The sequence below is a fragment of the Manis javanica genome, chromosome 6, assembly GCF_040802235.1.
Source record: "Manis javanica isolate MJ-LG chromosome 6, MJ_LKY, whole genome shotgun sequence".
Taxonomy (NCBI): domain Eukaryota; kingdom Metazoa; phylum Chordata; class Mammalia; order Pholidota; family Manidae; genus Manis; species Manis javanica.
Genome location: NC_133161.1, coordinates 111398993 through 111423026, shown reverse-complemented (window position 1 = coordinate 111423026; position 24034 = coordinate 111398993). Strand labels below are relative to the sequence as shown.

General features: G+C 45.7%; 1 long non-coding RNA gene across 1 annotated transcript; it reads left to right on the top strand.

The window, feature by feature from the left end:
• Positions 1–5522: 5522 nt before the first annotated feature.
• On the top strand, positions 5523–8565 carry LOC140850113 (uncharacterized). Its single transcript, XR_012132868.1, has 3 exons — positions 5523–5718; positions 6919–6943; positions 7023–8565. It is a non-coding gene; the product is annotated as an uncharacterized lncRNA (long non-coding RNA).
• The last annotated feature ends 15469 nt before the right edge of the window (positions 8566–24034 follow it).

Sequence of the window (24034 nt, the reverse complement as noted above, 5' to 3'; positions counted from 1 at the left end):
ATAAGCACCAAGAACTCTCTGGGAGGAAATAATTAGGAAACTGAGCACTCCTCCCTAATACATAACAGCTTTACTGAGATATACTTCACATATCATGACATTCATGCTTTTACATTATAAAATTCAGTCTTTGTATATTCATAGAGTTGTGCAACTAGCACCACCATCTAATTTTGGAATATTTTCAGTACCCCACAAAGAAACCCTACTATACCATTAACAATCACTCCTCATTGCCCTAGTGTCAGCCAATCACTAATCTATTTTGTCTCTAGACTTGCCTATTCTGGACATCAAATATAATTGGAAACATGTAAAATATGATCTTTTGTTTTCTGGCTTCTTTCACTTAGTATGTTTTTAAGGTTCAGCCATGCTGTAGCCTGTATCAGTACTTCATTTCTTTTTCTATTTTTTTTTGGTAATAATTTCTTTGCTTTTATTCATTGTTATATCAATTAAGTATGATAGGGATTAAGTTCCCTAAACAATATTGTTATATTTTCCCTGTTTTTTTTAATTGCAGAAAAACATACATAATATAAAATTTACAGTTTTAACCATTTTAACTGTACAGTTCAGTGGCTTTAAGTACATTCGCATCATTATGCAACCATTACCACTATTCATTTCCAAAACTTGCTCATCCCACACTGAAACTCTGTACTCATTTAACATTAACTTATCGTTCTCTCCTCCCTCCAGCCCCAGTAACCACTGCTCTACTTTATGACTCAGTATATTAACTATTTTAGGTACTGTATATAAATGGAATCATACAATATTTGTCATTTTTGCATTTGGCTTATTTTATTTAGCATGTCTTCTAGGTTCATCCATTTTGTAGCCTGTATCAGAATTTTTTCCATTTTAAGGCTAATATTGTACTATATGAATATAGTAGCCATCCTAATGGATGTGAAGTGGTATCTCATAGTGGTATTGATTGGCATTATCTTAATGATTATGATTGATGTTGAGGATATTTTCATATTCTTATTGGCCATTTGTATTATCTTCTTTGGCGAAATGTCTATTCAAGTCCTTTGCCCATATTTGAATAGAGTTTTTTATTGTTGTATTGTAGGAATTCTTTATATCTTTTGGATATTGATACCTTATCAGATATGTTATTTGCAAGTATTTTCTCACATTCTGTGGGTTGCCTTTGGCCCTGTTGCTAGAGTCCTTTGATGCACAAAAGTTTTTCATTTTGATAAAGTCCGATTTATCTATTTTTTCTTTTTTTTTTTGCCTGTGCCTTTCATATCAAAGAAATCATTGACAAATCCAATATCTTGAAGATTTTCCTCTGTATTTTCTTCTAAGAGTTTTAAAATTTTAGCTCTTGCTTTTAGATTTTTGATCCATTTTGAAGTAATTTTTGTATATGGTGTTAGGTCAGAGTCCAATTTTATTTCTTTTGCATGTGGATATCCAATTTTTCCAGTACCATTTGTTAAAAAGGCTCTCCTTTCTTCTCTTAATGAGCATATTCTTGGGAATCTAGAAGGCAATGCACATTTTCAGAGCTATAAGCTTACTCAGGGAAAACCTGAGAAGACCCTACCCTCTCACATTCAGTTGACCTTGAGGCTTGTGAAGCAGGAAGTAAACACTAAGACAGAATGACAAATTTCCTTCCTAACTATTAAAGGTATGTCCCAACACACACATGCACAGCCACTCAACAAAAAATGTCATTTAAGGAAACCTCTGCCCAGTCGTTAGCTGACTGGCAAGAACACTAAGCAGTCAAAGTATACAGACTTTACAAAATTAGTTTAGGAAAGTCAGTAAACAAACAGAAAGCACAGTCATTAGACTTAAAAGACAAATATTTCAAATTAGCTGTTAAAATATGTTATTAAAAAAAGGGAAACCATGTCTAAATAATGAAAGTGTGAGAAAGGGTATGTCTCACCAAACAAAGAATATCAATAAATAAAGAGAAATAATTTAAAAGAACCAAAAGAAATTCTGATGTTCAGTAGCAGATATTTGGCCTCTGCATTGACTCAAGAGCAGATCTGAACCGGCAAAAGGGAGAATAAGTAAAGTTGAGGATGGGTCAAATTGACATTATTCAGTCTAGGAACATAAAGGAAAGAGAATGAAGCAGAAATGAATGGAGCCCAGAGCCCTGTGGAACGTCATCAGGAATATCAGTCTATATAATGAGTGCCAGGAGAGGAGAAAGAAATGACAAAACATTGGAAGAAATAATACCTTAAAAGTTCTCAAATTTGATGAAATACTTTAATCTTACATGCAATAAGTCATGCAATGAAGCAAGGTACCATAATGTTGTAATTCTTTCTGGCTCAGCCATTTGGTCATTGTGTGTGTGTTATCACATGTGGAGCCATATACCTGAAGGCCTGAGTCACTAAAGAACATGACTGTGGGATCCCCAGCCAAGTCTCCCTAAGAGCAAACACTATCTGTTAATGCTTATGTAGGGTTATCCAAGTTCAGCTCCAATAGTAAAAGTAAAGTTACCAGGACCAGTGCCTGGACCTTATGGGCGAAGGACAATGTGCTCAGCATTAATAGCAGAAATGGTGGAGGGCAGAATTGTGTCTTGAAACTGTTGGGCTTTCAGTGGATGACAAGCCCACAGCTGTGGCAGGCTGGACTGTAGTGTGGAGGTCTGTTTGGGGGCACCCAATGCTGGGACTGGGATTAGTCTCTTGGACTCAATTTTTCTCTAGAAAAGACCCTTGGAGAGAAGAAAGACATTTACAGAGAGAGGCCATGTGAGGACTCAGAATTATATTAATTTAAATACTAAGACACATGGCTTTCTTCTGACTCATCAATTAGTCATGTAGCACATTTTAGTCACAGAAATGGACTAAATATATGGTCCATATGGACTAAATGCTGAGCAGAATAATAGATAATTGGGGATCAAAGATACGTTCATGAGCCATTGGACTATGAGATGTAAACTCTAACAAGTGAGTAAAAATATCAACTATAGAATCAATGTCAAAATATATTAAAAAGAGATATCTTAAACTTTGAGCATGCACATGTACTGTATGCCAGGCACTTCATAAATTACTTTATCTGAGATATATATAATGTACACTTTTAGTTAAGATTATGATATGTCATAATCTTTGACAAATAAAGGACCATTTCAATTTATAAATCCAATATACTAATATATTTAAAGGAAAAATTCTGGCATTTAATGGGTGCAAGTTGACAAGGATATTTAGCTGGTGAGATGTCTGACTTTAAAGCACAGGCTTTTTAAACCCTGTATTATATACACAGTCTCTCTGCTTCATTGAAACCAAAAGTGGTTGGCAAGGGAATTACCAAAGCTGACCAAAACTCCAATCTGTTTATTTTATTAGGACAGTCATAGGTACCAATCAAACAAATGAGCAACTATGAGGCAAGCATGATATGACACAAAGCCAGTAAATTTAAGCAATTTTTATAAGAACCATGCCTGTGAAGAGTAAATAATAATATTGCTTAGAAGACTATTTTTCTCTCCCCCAGTACCTTTGCTTGATGAGCCTACCAAGTCCAAACACCCCTGTAGAGTTGACCAGTGCACATGGGTGATGGGCCTGAGCCTTGGGTTTGTGTAAGTGGACTCATAACCAAGGCAGCTAACACTTGCTTACCTTACTTCATGCCAGATGCTGCACTTCTCAGAGTATGATCTGTGGATGGTATTGACCCACAATCTGTTTGTTAATGGTCCATAACAATAAGTATAGAAACTGACAATAAGCATTTAAACATTTTATAATAATTTGACATTGCCGCAATTTCCAAGCATGTAATCATTGTTGAGATATATTACTTCCACTGTATTTTACAAAAGTGTCAGGCCAAGTTAAAAAAAACTGGTCCTTTCCCTCAGATACTTTGAGAAACACTGTTTCTCATAAGTGAGGAAACAGCAGCTCAGAGAGATGAGTTACTTGCCCCAGATTACACAGTTTGCAATAAGAGCTGGGATCTCAACCTAGTTAATCTGACTTAAGTCTGTGGTCTCAGGGACCATGCTTTGAGTCCTAGGCTGCTGCACTTCACTCCTTGACAATCACCCGGCCTCTGTGGCTGCTGTCACTTTTAGCAGAGCCCTTCTATTTAGTGATTCTGAAGCTCATTATAGAACTTGAGCTGACCTATCACTGGGCAGGAGGTAAGTAGGGGACTACCAGTGGGGCCTGGCCACTTAAATGGAAGGCCGGGTGTCTTGCCAATGGGTTTCAGACCCGGGCAAGTTCACTATGGACTCAATGAGAATGAAAAATGAAAATGAAACTTTCTTGGGGTGAAAGGGTTTATACCCATCTTTATTCCCATGGTGGCAGGTCAATTACTAGAATCCCGACCACTCAGAGCGAGTCTGCATGCAGCAAGCCAGTCTCTGCCTCTGGGCCCCTCTGCCCCACAGCCTTCCCAGTCTCTGTGCTCGGCGCTGCCACCACTCCAGTCTCTGCTCTGCTCTCCTGCAGCCTTGCAGCCTTGCCACCGTGTGGCGCAGAGCACTGGGCAGAGCTCTTTATTTAGAGTCAATAATGATGCATTGCCCACACGTGTGTAGTGAGCCAGCTGACCAGGGCCAGGTGAGAATACTGGCCACAGGAACCTTCACTTTATCCACACTGGGGTGTAGGTTTTTGCGTGATTAATCACTTGTGCCCAGGAAGCCAGGGGTTCCGGCCACAGAAATAGGATTTCAGCAGTTCACACTGATTACCATGGTTTCAAAGCTGTGATCCATTCATGTTTTGTTACTTTGTGCTCAAGCCTGTTCTATGGGGACCGATGTGAAGAGGTGTAAAAATAAGTTCTGTTTCCAGCCAGATTAATTACAGGCTGTGCCAAGGCCCCAGTGCAACTGCCTGGGCTGCAAGATTGAGGGGCTCTGCCCCGGTCCAGCCGCAGGAAGGCCACACTGGCTGTACCAGGCCGCCTGGGGGGCCGGTGCTGCCCAGCGCCCCATCTTGGCGCTCGTGCAGCCTCCACGTGGGCGCCTCCTCCCTCTCCCCACTGCTCTCCCCACGCAGTGGGGAGAAGTTCAGCTGCGTGGTGGGAAGATGAACATGAGAAAAGTGTCTGTAAAGTGCCAGGGACAGGGTATGGAATGTACAGGATGTGCAACAAAGGTAGTTATTCGTGTTATTTATTAATTTTTGTTTTCAATTCAGATTTGTTGTGATAGCTGAGTTCCTGAGGGCAAGGACTAGTACTCACTTTCTTTTATTCCTGGGATCTAGCACAGTGTTTGGCACACTGTGGATGCTCTATAAATGATTGTTGAATGAACAAATTAGTTGATTGATTTGACTCCAGTTCGCATTGTTTCCTCCTTATTTCTCATTTATTTCACTTGTTTCTGTTTCCCTCCTCATAATATCCATATCCCTTAAATGGTTAATTCCCAGCTGGGCTTGCTCCAATATTCCTGGGAAGCTGGCCTTGAGCCCACTGATTAAACATCTTTCAGTTCAGTGACACTGCCCAACCCTTTTACACACAATAATTCAGTGCATGATCACGGAGAGCCTACTGGGTTAGGCGCTGAGTCAGCAGCTGGAGGAACAGCTTCTAAGCACTCAGCCCCTGTCTCCAAACTGTGTTTCGGTGGCATACAAGGGGAACCGGAGCCTGAAACTGAGGGGCTGGGGAAGAGGTCCCAGGCAGAGGGTGGTCTCTCGGTTGGATGAGCTGGAAGAGGTGAGAGGGTCTGGGGGCTGAGCAGGAGCCAAGAGCAGAGGCCTTTGTAAGTCCTGACAGGGAAGCTGAGCTTCCGTCTGGGACAATGTAGAGAAGCGGGGCGACAGGGGCAGGTGCAGGGGGCATGTAACAGATGGTAGGAGGAGTCTGAGGGTTGACATTATTGAATTTGCAGTGTTGTCAACTCACTTCCACTGTAAATTGGGCGGTGGGCTGGAAGGGAGAAAGCCTGAAGGACAGAGATAGGTTTTGTGAGGTCAGGTTTTGGTAGTCGTGGTTTGCTTATATAGAACGCCTGAAAATTCAGCACCCTCTTTGTTGCAATGGCCAGAATTCTTGCAGGCAATCTTTTTACTGAACAAACAGCTACACAAACTGAGTCAGTCCACAAACTGCTTAAATAAATACGTAGTCAATACTCCAAAGACAAGCAATATGGCAGCGCTTAGTTCACAAGACAGTGGGTGAAACAGGACCTTGGGCACCACATACTGTGTGTGTGTGTGTGTATGTGTGTGTGTGAGTGTATGTGTGTCGAGGGCAGAGCACAAGTCAATGTATACTCATGCTCTCTGGATGAATGATTCTCAAGCTGCTAACTGAATTATGGAGTTAAGAAATGACACATCTGAAAAACAGCTGAAGAGCTTTGTTCACCTTGCCTGGAGTGAGCAGCCCTTGCAGGCGCTGGGGTGAGGGTGAGGCAGGGGGATGTTCACAGAGGGGACAGAGGGCAGGTGGCAGATGTGAATCATGTTCTCTATTCTTGCTGACAACCGGGGATCGATACACTTAAAATACAATTGTTGGGATGGAACAAAGGTTCCCTAGAAATTTGTGAGGTCTCCTTCAGGGTGTCTAAGGGAAGGGGCATGGATGGTGAAAGTAGCCTCCTGAGGGCAGGGTCCCTGGCCCTGCTGGGAAGGGCCCCAGCCATACCGGGGGCCACAGGTCCTGTTCCTGTACCAGAAGTGTACAGCAATGCGGCCCCTCCAGAGCCTGCAGGGAAACAGCAGCCCTAGCGGGACAAAGGGTGGGGCACCTCCCAGCAAAAGGTTTGGAGCTACTAACCATGGTGGCTAAGATGTACTGAGCACCAACTGTGGGCCAAGCACTGGCCTAAGCATGTGCCAGATGTGATTCTGTTGATTGCTGAGAACAACTTCTGTGGTAAATGCTAATTTTTTCCCCTTTTTACAGATGAGCAAACGAGTGCTGAGATAAGGTAAGTAGCTATTCAAGGTCACTAAAGTAAATGCGTTCTGGGATTCTGTGGCGCTCAGCCTCAATCTCCTCTGTTCCAGAGCACATGGGAAAACACATTGATAGGGGATGGCGGCGGGACTGGCTTCTCTCCTGCAGCAGCTGGGGACCAGGTGGCATGGATGTGAGGGGCCATCCCGGTTCCGGTCCTGGTTCCCTAGTCGCTGCCCTGTGCCCATCTCATAAATCTCCGGGCGGAGGTCAGCCAGAGCTGTTTCTGTCCCTGGTGACTGCGAGGTGCTGAGTCCGTGGCAGGCCGGCCCCAGTGCTCATCCTCTCAGGCGCTCCGGACTGTGCACATGGGCAGCAGGAAGCCTCAGCGGACAGCGGGCACTCTGGGAGGGCAAGGAGGCCCTCTACGACCTGACTGAGAGCCACTGCTTCCCCGCCCGTCCTTGCGGAGTAAAAGCTGGAAGTCCACATTTCCAAGCTACGTGCTCACCGTTCCTGTGCTGACATCTTCCGAGTGAGTGAAGTGCTGAGGTGGCGACCTGGGTGCCATGTCCTGCCAGCTGTGGTGCTGCTCAGGCCAAGGGTTCAGATCCGAGGGTGGTCCCTGGAAGCCACAGCCCGCCTTTCCCGGCTCCCGACTTTGACTTGCCTTCCGCACAGGCTTCTTGGGCTTCTTTACCCCACACCCCTGCTCCTAGAAGGGCCTCATGCCAGCCGCACGAGCTGTGGTATGGGGCCAGCACCCGTGGTCAGGGGCTTCCTGTCTGCCATTCATCCTGGAAGGAAAGGCTTAGTTCTCAGGCAAAACAATGGGAGATTTCAGGAAGCAGGTGGGAGAGACAGGGTGTAGCTGGGGGCTGCAGTCCACCCTCATCTGTGAGAGGCGGGGCTGGTGAACTCTGCTCCTGACGGCTGCCTCCAGGCAATTGTTCTCCACCAACACTGGCCTTTCTGATTCTCTTAAAGATTGTTCTGCCCAGCTGGCCAGATATGCTGCACAGGCAAATCAATTTGGTCAGGAAAATGCCAGCCTAATCGTTTTCCAGTCTGCTGTGTCTCCTTGCCCACTCTGAGCTTCTTCCATCTGACTGAATTTTTTCCTGTTTTTCCTGGGTTGTTACTTGCTCTCTGGCTCATCTCCTGAGCACCAGGTCTCCTGGAGTTTTCAGTGTCCTGATAAGCCAGCAAAGCGGCCCAGGGTAGAAAATGGGCCTTAAAAAAAAACTTACTAACCTAAAGAGAAAAAAGGCATAGAATTTGTGATTCAATGAACTCATTCAACAATGTGGAAGAGATTAGTTTCCAATTACTTTAAGCCTGAAAAGCAAAATAAACACTAATAGACCGAAGCAATCAATTCATTAATCTTATGATGCCTTTTCTTTTCACTCGGTATGGTATAATTGATTACATTTGTTTTTGTTAATTTTTAATTAGGTGGCATATGCAGATGGTTTACAAACTTGTAAGTACAAAAACTTAGAAGTTTCCTTCCCAACCTTATTCTTCATCTGTCCGCCCCATAAATAATCACTCATTTGAATGTTTTTAAATGATTGAGATATATTTGCAAACCAATATTTGTTATCTTCTAGGCTTTGTTCTAACTTAATTTTATCCCACAGATTAACAAAAAAGAAGCTATTTTCTTACATTATCTTTTAAGATGATCATTGCTTTAAAATAATAAAAAGTGCATATTACATAACCGAGACTGTGTTGCTATCTTTAAAATTCTTGTCTCTAGTGTTTTTACAAGCCAGAGCCTCCACTGATTTCAGATGACCTAAGAAGAGGCTTTGTGTTTCAAAATCCCAGAAAGATTTGAGTGTTAACTTGAATCTTAAGCCTCATGTAGTCAATGTTCCATATCATGGAAGAACTTATTCATAGTGACACTCAAACATTAAAAGCCCTGAGAAAAATCCTTGGCCAGGCACTCCCTTTGTATGCTCAGGGTCTCAAACTGTCGGTAGGAGTGTGCTCTGTTGGACAAAACCAGAGATTTGTCAGGGGCAATGGTCTCCTTGGGAAATGCCTTCAACCCCAGTCAACAAATATGGCCTGAGCACTACCACACACCAGGTGCTGTGCCAGGTCCTCTGAAGGGAGAAAAAAAAGAAAGGTTTCAAAAGGGAGTTCTACAGTTAGATGTTCTGGCTGGGGGTAGGTGGGGGGAGAGAGAGTGAGCAAGTGAGAGAGCAAGCAAACGAGCGTGCTAGAACAACAGCCACAGAAAGAGCAGTGCTCAACTCTGCCACACATTAGGGTCACCTAGGGGAGCTTTTTAAAACCTGTTGGTCCCTCAGCCTCACATGCTAGATTTCTGATTTAGATGATCTGGAATGGAGCCTATGGTTTTAGTTTCCTTAGGTGATTATACTGTGTAGCCAGGTGATAAAATTGAAGATCGGTAGAGTCCAAAATATTTATCTTGAATTGCATTACTATACAAAAGCATGTGATTACAATTTGTATAGTGCAAGTTTCATATTACAGACATCAATTGACTTTGTTATCAGAGAGTAAAGTTAACAATAAAATTGGCTTTCCCCTCATAAATCTGGATAAAGCCATCTGTTATGTATTTGAATTTGACTACATACCCTGCCTGGAGCCACAGTTAAAGTTAAAACAAGGAGTGCACAGCCCAGCCCCTTCACAGTTTGGCCAATGTGGGTAGTGCGACCTGCATGGCATGGCGTCTTGACGTACTGCTCTGGATTTACCTCCCCAGTCTTCTCTGTAAAATGGTCATTACCTTCTCTTTCCACCTCAAAACAAATCTGTTCAAAGCTCCCAGCGTCACAGAAAGGATACCACTAACCAAATTGGTCCCAAGGTCACATGACTCTATTTCAGGAGGTAAATAGTATGGAATATTGTTTAATCCAGTGTTTCTTTAATCCAGTACTTCACCGCAGTACACTTTCTGTGTTCAAGAGAGTGAAGTGAGATGTTCCACAGGCCCGAGCTTGTGTCTTGAGTACTGGTATGTCAGCTCATCTCTAAGATGGCCTTAGTGGTCCTCACTTGTGACATCGATGCCTGTGCAGTTCCCTGTGCTAAGCCAGGCTAATGTGTGTGACCAATGTGATATTGTGTGAGTGGGGGTACGTGGCTTCTGAGCTAGCTAATAAAGGGGGCTGTGGCTTCACCTTGTTCCTTGGGTAGCTAACTGGGGAAAGCCAGTCACCATGTTATGAGGACACCTGAGCAGCTCTGTGAAGAGGTCCATATGGGAGGGAACTGAGGCCTCCCATCAACAAGCAGCACCAACTTGCAAGCGAGCTGCCTTGGAAGCCCCCAGGGACAGTAGCCTGACTGACATCATGACTGCAACCTCATGAGGGCCTCCGAGCCAGGAGCACCAGCTAAGCTGCCCTCAAATACATGACACAAAAATTGCAAGAGATAATGAAGCTACGGTGTTTGGGGCACTTTGTTATTCAGCAGCGATAACTGATATATTGGGAGATTGTATTTTTGGGTCTCAGTTTCCTCATCTATAAAGTGGGCATTATAGTATCTTCTTATAAAACCTTCATAAGGATATTGTGCCAAGTTTTAAAGGAGAAAATCTTTGACCTATTGTATGTGATCAATAATTGGAAGTTATTTTTATTAACTCTCCCATTCTGAACATTCTTTTTAGTTTTCAGCCCCTTAAGATCTTATTTCACCATTCCATTTTTGTTATTTATACTTATTATTTTTACTCGTATACCAGATGGAAAGCTTCTTGTATGTTATTTCTTGTGTCTTCTATGACAACATCTAGAAAACAGCCCTCTAGATTGACAGTATAAGCGGTAATATGTGGGCATGTTTGGTTGTGTGCTGGAAGTGTCTCCTTTGAGGATCTTGCTGATAGCCACTCCCCTACCACATTCATTCTACAGCCATGTGTGGGGACTGGTCACCTGTGCATGACCACGCTTCAGGACCATGAGACAACCTGGTTCTTAGCCTTGAGGATTCCACTTTGCCAGGTAAGATGGGTTGGAAACCTTACGTGACAGTGATGGCCTAGGGCTTCAGGGGCCTCACTCCTCAGGTGTTCTGTGGTCCCCCTCCCTGAAAGGTTCTCAGATCTGTCCACCTGCATCCATCCTCACAGCAACCACAGCAGGCAAGGCCACCATCATCTTGTACTTGAAATATCACAGTGATTTCTTTCTATCTGGTCTCCTAGTTTAGGATTGCCTCCATCTCCCCACCCCAATCATGCACTTAGAATACTCTTTTTAAAGTTTAAATTTGATTATATCACTTCCCTGCTCCAAAATCTTTAACATGATTTATAAGACCTTGCAAGATCTGGTTATCTATTCTTCCTGTGCCACCTCCTTATGTGTGTCTATTTGCAGTTCCTGAGTGTGTTAATTTCTTTCTAGTCTCCTGAGCCTTGCACATAATTCTTTCTCTGCTTCAGATTGTGTAATGTATCCAGATCTGGAAGGTCCCCCCAAACCCTACCACTATTGAAAATGCACGGCTCTCTCATTCCAGATTTGCTGTGGCTGCATTAAATCCCACTATGTACTTACTGGTGGAGACACCCAAGAGTTTAATAGGTATTCCTCCCATTAGATGGTGGATTAATGGGCATGGGGTGAGTGGATGGGGGTTGGGGAGTAACACATGAGTGTGGTTCACAGGCACCAAAGACCATGTTGTGCACATGGTTTCCAAAACCATTCCAAGTGATAGGGAACTGGGCTGAGCAGGGTTGGTGGATGAGCGCAGTAGGAAATGGATGGAAATAAGACTAGGTTAGAATTCTGGGATCTGGGAGCCAGTGCATGGCTCACCACCTGCCTGGACTCTGCTTCTAAATCGCACACCTGGAAAACCGGCTGCCGTCTGTCCCTCTCCACTTGCATGTTCCACAGGCACCTCAGACCCTGCACCCCATGACCAAACTGATCACAGCCTCTTCCAGTGCCTCCGCTCCCTTGGCGTTGCCTATGTCCATGAATCCTCGGGGCCATCAGCCACTCAGTCCCTGAGTCAGAAAACCTGGGCATCCCCTGTGCCCACCTCTGAGCCTCAGACACAGCCACTCCTGAGGGCCTGTGAATTCTGCATGTTCAGTATCTCTTTTGGATCGGCCTTCCCTTTTCCATCAGTGATGCTCCGTTCTTGGCTGATGATCCTCATCTCTTTCCTAGACTATCATTACAAGAACTTCCCAAAAGTTTCTCTGCTTCCAGTTGTGTCTTTCTCTATACACTCCTATAACCATCTGTGGAAAATGCAAATCTCCCCTGATTAAAATTCTTCAATGACTCCTTAGTCTATAAGATGAGTCCCAGATTCTCTCCATTGGCATGGGGGCCTTGATGATGGACCCCTCCCTTCCTCTGCAGCCTCACTTTCTACACCCGCCTCACATCCTGTAATCTGACCCTGATGACTGCCATGCTTTTTACTGTTCCTGGATTAGGCGGTGAGGTTCCATATCAGCCCAGTGCTTCTCTCACACTCTCTGCCTGGAAAAGCCATTCTTACTTGGCATTCCTCCCACCCAACAAATACCCCCTCAAAGTCACTTTAAAGCCTTAAAAGAAAGTCTTGAAAGACCTCTTAAGATGCAGTGCAAGCACCAGAGGCCTGCCGAAGCCTTTCCTGAGCACCACCCCACCTTCTCCCCCTTGGGTGAGCCTCTACACAGTGGGTGTTCCCCATTTCAGCAGCAACTGGCTCACTGGGGGAGGGTATGTGGCAGATGAAGTTTGAATTTATTAAGCAATGGTATGAAAAATTTGCTCAGCAGAAAGCATCAGTGGGAGGAGGATAATCCAGGATTAACTCTGCTTTGGATCTGGCACCCATACTCTGGCCCTGGGCCTACGTGGAATTGGAGTGGGCCTGGATGACATGAAGTGGCTGGCTGAAAGAAATCGGTTTGGGGGACAGCAGCGGATGGCAGACACCCTCTCTGGTGCCTCAGACCTTTCATGCTTCTTGTTTTGGTATTTGTGAAAATTTCAATTTGAATGTGTGGTCATGTATGAGGAGGGGATGAGGCAGGTGACAAAAGAGAGGAGAGGAGACAGATTCTTGAGCATATGCAGCCAAAGGCCTGGAGGAGTAGCCCTCGGAGGGGCAAGAACTCTGGGCGGCCAGGGGAGAAGAAAGAATGTCACCCCATTTAGAAACCACCAGGCTGTTTGGCAGTAAGGTTTGTATCTCCTTGCACTGCAAATCCAGGGTCTTACTTCCAGGTTGCCCTGGAAAAGCAAAGGTGTGTGCGTGGGGGTGGGGGCGGGGGCACATCTGCCCCGTCTCCAGCCGCTTACCCAATACAGAGGCCCATCTCTCCGCAGCGACAGCCCGATCTTGCAAACGAGAAAAAAAACTGAGCATAAAAATTATTGCTGGCTTGGAGGGAATCCAGCCTGGGCTGTGGGCCGGGGCTGCCCTCACTGCATTCCACTGGGCCTTGCTCATGCGGCAGGGTGGTGCTTTCCCAAACACCATGTTTTTATTTAACCAATTCAACACGAAGTTAACGTCTCCCAAAGGGTCTCACATGATTAGAAACATGCATTCTGGCAAAGAGGGGTGGAGAAATTCTTGGTTCTCCTCCAGCAAAAAGGCGGATCTGTCACTTGCTGGGCCTGACAGAGGCTGGCCCCCGGGGCCTGAGGGGCTTGGGCGGGGGAGGTATCGCAGCACCTGGCCAGCGCCAGCAGGTACCTGTTGAGCAGCACCGCAGATTTGCACAGGAGAGTAAAAGACAGAGCTTCATGAAGAGGAGAAGGAGGAACACTAAAAATATGGAATCATTTTCCCTAAATCAATAGCAAACTTTTTTCCAGCGAGAAATGTAACTCAGATGGGTGACATGTCAACAACTAACAGAGCACTTAGCATTATGTGCGGGGTAGGTTGATGATAAATATTTTGTCCATACTGTGTGGTATAGGGGAAAGATGGTGAGTTCTGTCTGCTACTTATAAACACGTTTCTTAGTTTAAGAAACTTGTTAATGCATAGATAAATTGGGGACACTGAAACCTACACATACAGTTGCCACTGAGGTTAAAAATTTTTTTTGTAAAATATGCCTAATACAGTTACTGGTGCTTGCAAGTGGCTTAATGACTTAACTTCCTGCTACTATTTATGAGGTCTTGTTGGCCAGCTAATGAAGGGCAAGAGACACCACCAGACGAAATGTTGAAGATCCCCAGGCCATTGTGGTGTCCGTGCAGCTCTCCGTTAGTAACCTATGCTCCTGGCTCTGGGTCTGGGTCTGGCTCCTTTCCAGGAGGCCCTCCCGTGAAACCTGAAATCTCTGCTCGGCTTTGCTCCTCGCTGCTCCTGGCGCCCCCTCGGCACTCCAGCTCAGGTCTCCACACCTCTGCTCTTTGTGCTTCCCACCCTAAGCTGACTGCTCTTAGCAACAAAAGACACAGGTGTCTACATTCTCCCCTTCTCTGACTGCTCCCTTCCCAATTTGCAAGAAGATTCCAGGATTCATTACAATGACTGAATTTCTATTGAAACAGAAAGTTCTCCAGCAGCCTGCCTTTTCCTGAATGACTTCATTCCTGGACTTGAGAGAAAGTTTCTTGGTGGTGAAGAGCCAGTTTTTGGGACACCCAGGCCTGAGTTCTAATTCTGCTTTAGTTATCAGCTATGTGACTTTGGGAAAATCACTTCACTTCTCTGAATTTTATTTAACTGTAAAGTAAAAATAATAACCTCATGGTGATACTATGAGGATTTAATGAGGATCTAGCACTTGGGAAGTGTTCAGTAAGTGGTAGTCATATATAAAACCTCTACTTCTCATCCGATACCCAACTTTATTGCTATGCACACACTAGAACCAGGTCGCTCAGGTGGACCTGACAGAGTACGGCTGTGCTGGGCACACAGGGGCCAAGCAGAGGGGTCCTCCAGGGCTTCACAACAGTCAGGACCAAGCTATGGGAAAGGATGGGGAAGGGACACTGGGGTCCGACCCTGTTTCTCCTCTTTCAGCTTCTTCCTCGGACCATGCTTGGCCACAGGTATGGGGACTCTGGTCTGTGACAGCCTTTACCCTCTCTGACCCACTTGGCCACTGCCAAACTGAGGCTGGATGTTTCTGCAGAGCCCCTGAGCTCCTGACCGCGTGGCTGTGACTTCCCAGTGGCCCTGGGAGCCCACCATCTGCTGTGAGGGGGCTCTTACCACCCAGATCAGACCTGTGGGTGTCTAAGTTGTCTTTTGGAGCTCTCATTCGGACACATGAGAAGAACGCTTGAAAACTCAGGCCTTGGAAACCAAGAATAAGATAAAGTTGAGATGCAGAAACACTGGGGTCCAGAGCACATGAACTAAGGGAACAGGAAAGGAGATCATATATTTCAAGACTTCCCATGTCCCTGGCACTGCATTAGCGTCTTACATATATTGCATTTATATTTATATAACTATATAAAATAGCACTGTTAGCAGTCCCATTATAGAGATGAAGTGAAAGCTGAGAGCTTACATGACTTGCTCAAGGTCATCCAGCTTGTAAGTGTCAAGATTTGAATCTATGTCTTTCTGACTTCACAACTTAAGCATCAAACCACTTCACAACTTAAGCATATGACCATAAGTCTTATGGAATATTCAAGAGATATTCAGTTCTCTCAAAGCCTTGTGAGGTGTAGGCATTACTAATCTCATTTTACTACTGTGAGAATGAAAACCCAGACTTTCCTAAAGATTCCTGGCAGGGATTGGAACCCAGCTCAGTCTCATACCCAGCCTGCGTGACAGCAGGACCCTCCCTGCTCTGTCCCTACGGCAGGGAACACCGGCTTGGGTTCCCTCGGGACAGGGCATGTGCAAGAGGAACTTTGTGATCTATGTTTCTGAAGACTTTTAATCATTTTCAGTAACAGTAACCACTTTTGCTCATTTAGTAAAAGAAATTTAACATCAAGAGGAAGTATAAAATTTATGAGGGATTTGTTTAATCTGGTACCATATTACAAGAGCCATTTCAACTCTCTGAAAGTATGAAAAGCATTTTGCATTTAAGCAAACAAGTCTCATGAGTCCACTGATAATTATGCAATCCCAAATTTATGGTTCCTAGGTCTCACTGGAAGAAATGGGAAGGGTAACGACAAACTTGTTAGATTATGACACATTAAAAGAGAAATGTGAAATATTTATTAAAGCAACAGGCATTGATGAAATAGACAGCTTGGGGCCTAATACTTGAGTATAAGAATAAAAATTTTGAGCAAACATCAGTAATTCTATACTTTTGCAATATTTATTAACATCTGTTACAAAATTTGCATTAAAATATAATAACAACCAGGAGTTGCTGAGCAGGAGAACCATGCCTGAAATACCTCTAGAACGTAAGGAAGTCTTCCTTTTCATATATGCAGGCCAGGAGCTCAGAGTCAAACTGGGGTATTTCTCAGGCGAACCTTACAAGACACTATGATGAAGGCCCTGAAGAGAGGGGTTTCAGCAGTGTCCCCTCTGGAGGGTGGTTGTGAGTGGAGTCATTTGCAGGCCTGTTTGGGTGCCATCATTATACCCCCTCATCATTTAAGACATACAGTTTTGGATCTTTCTGTAAATGCTTATTATCTTAACATCTACATTTTAAATAAGCCAGGGCTTACCTAGATTCATCCTAGGAACACCAGTGATAGGACTACCATGAGCCCTCAGCTCTTCAAGTCAGCCCAGCTGTTTGACTCTTCCCTGCAGAGACCCCAGACTTCAGGGAGCAGAGACCAGCCCCATGATCTGTGCCGTGTCCAGATTCCTGACCTGGCCTATTGTGTCTTATGCCACTAAGTTTGGGTGATTTGTTTTGCAGCAATAGGTAACCAGAACATGGCACAGTGCTCTAACGTTTAAAAGCAACACCTAATTCAAGATTTAAAAACAACAGCAATACTATTATGCTGGCCATCAGTGTGCAGGCCAAATGCAATTTCTCAGTCTGTCTCACAGGACACTAGTTGGAGACTTCAGCTTAGAGGAATTATAAAAGGTAGGCGGTTCATGACAAATGGGGTGCAACAGAACCAGCAGGGAGGGCAGAGACTGGCTTGCAGAGAGGTAGAAGGCACTGTGCTTAATAGGGTACCCAGAATTACGGCAGGTTTTTAGGATGTGAATATTAAATAAATGAGGGCTCTCATCGAGAGGCCAGAGAGCCTTGCCCAATCTGGGATACACTGGTTTCTCATGTACCATGTACTTAGGCCTCTTGGAATCTACTCAAGCAAACCACTAACAGCTATTTTTAATCTACAAACACCAAATATTTGCTTTTTGGGGAGAACCTCAGTCTGGAGGGTCTCATTTGTTTCTCCCTTGCCTGAGAGCAGCTAAATGCTGAGGTTTCCCAGATTTCAGTGAGAGAAAATATGGTGTTAGATAAGATAGAGGCCAAAGCCATGAGGATTCTGGATCATTGCAAATAGAATCCATGTAAATAAAGCTATGCGAACTCCAGGAGATATGTAGCAAACTCCTGCATGGACAAGCCTAGTTCATTTTATGAGTAGCTTGTTCCCAGTCCCCCTAGGATTGTGCAATTCATTTACATGAGCTTGCTCATCAGTTACAGTTAACAGAGTGCAGGCCATTCATAAACACATTAAGTCTCAGAACAAGAAAAGAGCTTATCGTCCAGCCTCCTTACTGTATTATGGATTGGGAAATCAAGGCCCAGAGAGAGAGAAGGACTTGCAAGGTCACACAGTCAGTTAGCAACAAATTGGAATTGGAACTCAACTTACCTGAATCTATTAGGTATCCATTAGTTTTCTATGCTTTCACCAGCTTTCTAGTTGACTTCATCTAAAGGTGTTCAGAATATTTGTATCCTTCTTTATTATATCAATAATATGTGAAAGTGGTATAGTTTTCTATGAAGCTCAAATTTATCTAAACTGCAACTTCTTGCTCACTTTTATATTATCCCATCATGCAGGACTGTCACGGAAACATTTTATGTTGCCTTCCCAGCCCTGACAGCCACCACTGCAGGGAGCCCGCTTATGTGGCCGTATTTGGATCACAAGACTCTGTTTCCTATTCCTTTGCAATCCATAACTTATTTGACCTGGAGAGCTAGCCCATCAGCTGGACAGCAACCAATGATTGTCTCAAAAATTGTTGCCAAGAAACTCAGAAACCATGGGTAAATGGTAGTTAGCACTTGAATTAAAAGGTTACATAGAGTACTGACTATTATTTTTGGCCATATACAGTTGAAGGGTAAGCCATAAGATTGGGAGACGTCTGCATGAATAGTGGGGACAGGGAAGGTGGACAGCCAACCTATAGGAGGCAGCAGAAAAAAAGGGCAAAGCAGAGCGCAGCTGCCTGGGGCCTTGGGACTCCGTGTCCATGGAGCCTTTCTACCTGACCTAGCTGTTCCTTAAAGCCAACTGACCCACCTGACACAGCACCTTCCTTCAATAGGCTCACAACCTAACTGTGGAGAGAAAATACGAAATTGAATACCTGGAGATTCTATTTTGGTGATTCTGGAAAGGAACCGGATGGTGTATTTTAGAAGAGCCCTCGCTCTGACCTTTACAGTTCTGGAGACCAGCCAAGGCCAGGAGCGTCGCCCTGAAGTGCGGTCCCAGCCCTCTGGGGTCCCGCCTTTCCTTCTGCGCCGTGGCCCCAGCCCACCGCTTGACCTTTACCTGTCTGCCAGTCAGGCCTCAGAATTTATGCTCTTGAAACCTCGGTATGTCTGCCAAACCTTTTGCCTTTCAGGGAGAGACTTTCTCTAAAACACAAGGGTAGGCAGGATTGGGTTTCCTCAGGGGCACCCACCGGGACACCCAGTCTCTTGCTGCCAGCTGCACGCACCCCTCCTGTCCTGCTGCCCACTCGGCAGTGTTTGTCCCTCAGGCCGTCAGCCCTCCCTTCTCGTGCACAAACTAGCCTCTCACTGCCCCAGGGCTACCTCTGTTAACATGCATGAGTTTGTTTCTCGACAGGCTAGGACACAGCAGAAGTAATTCCAGGACAGAGGGGCAAGAGGAGCTAGTGTGGTTCCCAGCCCTGGAAAGGGACAGACAGGGAGGGAGGCCTTCCTACCAGGTCCTGCCTTCCCTTGTGCTTCCTTTCTGCAGCCAGTTCCCTGAGAAGCCCCACCCACCTTCCTCGGGAACCCTCGCTTTCCCTCGCGCCCCTCCTCTCCATGTGTCTCCCCTCGGGGCTAAGTTGTCTAGGCTGGAAGAACATCAGGGAAGAGAAGGTTCTGCTGACAGGGCTGCACCGTAGATGGAGAGGAGGCTGGCACTCCTGGATGCGTCCTTCACGTCCAATTTGCTTTGTTGCTGAGGGTTCCCCCTTATTTTTAAGCCTAATAGTTAATGAAAACAACCTATCTCGAGAATGGACATTTATCGGTAAAGTTGCCTAGTACTACCTTAAGCCAAAGTGAGAGAGAAAAGATTTCCTTAATTAAGCCCCTCAGCACATAGTTCCACGGTACTCACCCGTGGCCCCCGGAACAATGAGGAAGCTGTAGTATCCTTCCGGGCTGTCCTCTAAGCTCTCAAGCAGGAGACGCTTCTGATTCTCGGGCTACCCCACTTCTCTAGCCGCACTTCTTGCTGCTCTCCCTCCACCTGCAGGTTGGAGCATGCTAAGTCCGAGGGAGCCCTTGCCTCTGGAGACACGTCTGCCATCCCCTTCCCTCCAAGGGCTTCCACGCTGCTCTCGGACTGCAACCACCTCCACGATACGCGGATGGGCAGCTCGTTCAGAGCTTGGTGATGGAAGGGATGCACCTCAGTAGAGACCTAGAGAGGACAGTGTTGGGGCCACGGGGATGATACTGGGGAGACCGCAGCCTGATTCTCAGAGGCCTCCACGGGGCTCGTTGGCAGGGGTGGGGCGGTGGAGAAGCAGGGGGCAGTGGGTGCGGCCTGGACCCAGGCTCCGGAAAGCCCTGCTCCGTGAGACTGAGGCAGCGCTGTGGGCAGCCAGGGAGGGGAGATGGGGGACCCGAAGGACTCCTGTGTGGTGGGGGTTAGGCACCGTGGGACTGAGCCCAGCCCTGAGGAGTGAGTCACCCTCTGAGGGCAAAGGGTCTGCCTTTGCCTGGAGTCTTTTGCTTGCCAAGAGCATGAAGAAATACAGCTTCAATGTCTGGGGGCTGTTTTAATTTCCAGTGAAATTGGGATAAACTTCCTTTAGGCTAGATACAGTTTTTTTTTTAAGCCTTGGGCTTGAAGCTGGATCATTCTCAATGCTTAGAAAATTGTTATGGATAGTAACAAAAGGCCGAATAGCTAATGCCTGATATAGTGTTTTTCTATGCCAGTGCCACTAGATGATTTAATATTTCATATGACTGTGGTCAAACCAAGTCTGAATAGAGCAAGCCTGTGCATTTCTAGCAATGCAGCCAAGTGGCCAGGAGCCCAGCATGATATAAATGTGGTTCACTCACCAGCTTTGAGAGTAACCTTTGGGGCTGGTTGAACTCTCAGGCACCACTAGGTATTTCCTAAGAATGATCTGAAATGCACTCGGGAAGCACGTTCCGATCATCCCATCAGATCATATTTCCAAGGGTTCTTTAATGGAGAAACGCTGCTACCAGCTGTGGCCAAGCCAAGTGGAGCCCCTTTCACTGGACAAGTCAGCTTCCAGTCTCGTTGCTCTTTAGAGTTTCCCAATAGTTCCATGCAGTATCCCGGCCAAAGAGAAAACTGAAGCTCACAGAAGTTTTGTGATTTGGGCAAGTCACAAAAACCACTGAATGGCCCCTGTGAACCCAGCCCTTGACTTTCCAGGCAAGTGTCCCTCCTGCTGTGGCACTGGTTCTTGAGCAGGAGGGACTGACCACTGAGTGATCGGGAAACGCCCCTGGGAGCAATTGCCAGCTCGGGGGGCTCTGTTGGACCCCAGCAGTCCTTGATGCCCGGAGAGAGGGGCTGGGGGCTGAGAACTGGTCAGAAGGCACCCACTAAAACTCTCTATGGACTTTCCACAAAGTCAGGAGGGCTTGCTCCCCTTGTCCCACCTACAGTGGTCCCGGATCTTAGGGGTTAGGACCGCAGGCTTAGAGCTGGATTAAGATTGGAACCCCAGCTTTGCCTCTTACTAGTGTGTGACCTTAAGCAGGTTAATAAAGTTTGCTCAGTGTCAGTCTTCTTATCCGTAAAATGTAGATAATAAGAGGACCTACCTTAAAGCCTTACTACTGATGAAGAATGAGTTATTACATATAAAGTACTTAATCAGTAGTAAGCACTCTATAATAGTCACTGTTATTATATAACTCAATAAATAAGCACTCAATGAGCAACCATGGTGTTGGTTCTGGGACATTTTCATAGGCAGTCCTTGCTTTTCATGGATGCTATCTATGAGCATGGTATGTATGCATTTTGTGACAGAGCTTGGAGATGCTAAAGAAACTTTCCCAAGTAGAGAAGCCTATGATTTGCACTTATGACATACTCCAAAAAATAGTTTTCCATCTTGTCATCAACACACATTCAGGTAAGTATAGACAAACAGAGGTCAGCAATGTGTTTCTTAACCATCGGGGACTTAAAATCTGACGGAAGGTGGCAAGTGGGGGAGGAGTGTCCTGGCTTCTGCCCATGCGCAGAAGAGAGAAACCAGGTAAGCTAATGTTGGCCATGTGGACAGGCTTGTGTCCCCTTAGGGTATGGAAAATGGGGGAAGCAAGGGCCAGGACCACAGAGCAAGGCCTGGCAGAGGAGGTGGACTGGAACAGTGGTCCTAGACTTGTATTAAGCCATTCTGCACCCTCCTTACTGAGCAGGGATGAGAGAGCCAACTCTTAGTGACAGGTACTAAACTGGTGTGACTTCAGAGGTGTTTCCTGGCTTCTCTGCTCTCAGGCTGAAGGCACCTGTGATCAGCCGTCATTCCCAGAGGGCCCAGGCAATAGTGTGGGTGTCAGCTACACATGGGTCAGGGCAGCTCTGTCCATCGATTATCTGTCTGTCCATCTGTCTAGCTGTTCATGTGTTTGTTCATTTGTCTGTCTGTCTCTTCATCCATCTGTCTGTGTGCTCACCTGTCCTTTCTGTATTTCTATTTCCCATCTCATCTACAAAAGATAAGCAGTGGACCACAGAAAACACACACCATAATAAAAACAAGCAAACACACACACAGGATTAGGAAGGGATAGGAAGCCGAGGAGTTGAGAATGGAAATAGGGAAATAAAACTCAACATATATTGTAAGGATAAAACTGGTCACTACTGTACTTGAGTATAGACACAAATTTGTCTGCCACTTATTTTGAGGTCATCATACTAAAGTAGAGATAGTGTACCATATGTGCAAAAGAATAAGACCTTTTTCCTATTCTCAGTTCAAAACAGACTTTTTCTCAAGTGATTTCCTTCAGTTTCTGGGAAGAGATAGCGGTCTGGTGATTCTGAACAGTAAGAACTCAGACAGGCCTGAGTTCAAATACTACACCATCACTCAACTGTGTGACCTTGAGAAAGTCACTAAGTTTCTCTGAATCTTACTTTTCTCATCTGTAAAAATGGGATAAGCATGGTGCTGGGCCTCAAAGGTCTACAGTCAGGATTTAAAAACAGTGTGTGTGTATACACACACATACACACACACACATGTAGTTAACAAGGTGCAAGATACCTAGTCAGCCTTCAATATGCAGCAGCAGTTGTTAGTGTGAACAATCTGTCACAGGTGGTTAGCTACTGGCATTCACTCTGCTTCTGCACATAGAAACCATGAGGAAAGTCAAGGCTGACTGCCTGTGTCTGGGACAGTGCCTGGATGGGCAGGGAAGGCACTCTCATTTCCCACAGTCTCTCCAGTTGCTTGGTAATCCACTCTTTCTCTGTCCCCAAGTGGGGACAGCTTGGTCCCCGCAAGTGGGAGAGCTTGGTTAAGCTGCTCTGATCCCGTGGCCCCAGCTGGATGGCAGAGACTTAGCGAGCTGCTGAGACTCACCTCGTCTTCCCAGCTGCTGTCCCTTTGCACTTACAGATAATTAATTTCAAAGGAGAAAAGTCTGCCTTCCTCTCCTTGGCTGGGATTCCCTCTAGCCCTCAAACCCCTGTAGCTGACAGTGATTCACTCTTAACCTCACAGACTGCTTGGGCCTGTTTTGCATCCACAGGGTCTGTATATTCCAAATATGAGTTGACCCATCTCTCCTCAAAGATCAAGGGGTGGGAGGCAGGGGCAAGCAGGAGGTGGTATGACTTACTCAGAGAGCAAGAGCCCGTGACTTGGTTGTGTGTATGTATATTTGTGTGCAAAGGAGGGTAGGGTGAGAGCAGAACCACTGCATTTTGATTTTACTTTTATATATCATATAAATGGTCTCTGGAATTCTCTGGCAGCTGGAGGACTTTGATTAAGCAAGCAATGAATTACATCCTTCAGTTCCAAGTAAAATTACAAATATCTTCAAGATGTTCAGTGCTCTGGGAAAGGGCAGTGTCTTCCCAATGGGCTTCAGCCCCTGGCAAGTTCGCTATGGAGTCAATGTGACCAAAGAAATGACAGTAGAATGTTCTTGGGGTGAAAGGGTTTATACCCACTTTATTTCCACCGTGGCAGGTCAGTCACTAAAATCCCATTCACTCAGAGCGAGTCTGCATGCAGCAAGCCCGTCTCTGCCTCTGGGCCTCTCTGCCTGCACAGCCATCCTCCGGGCCTCTGTCCTCGGTGCTACCACCACTCCAGCCTCTGCTCTGCTCTCCTGCAGCCTTGCAGCCATGCCACTGTGTTGCCCAGAGCACTGGGCAGAGCTCTGTATATAGAGTCAATAACAATGCATTGCCCACACGTGTGTAGTGAGCTAGCCAACCAGGGCCAGGTGAGAATCCTGGCCGCAGGAACCTTCCCTTTATCCACAGGCAGCCAACGTGTGGATAACGTTGGCTCTGGGGACTGCCTCCTGTCCAGAGCAGAGCTTGGCACCCCCTCTCTGAAGAGAGGAAATGGGAGAGTGGAGAAAAGACATGGGGAGTAGGTACCCCGTGGATAAAGGGAAGGTTCCTGTGGCCAGGATTCTCACCTGGCCCTGGTTGGCTGGCTAGCTCACTAAACACGTGTGGGCAATACGTTGTTA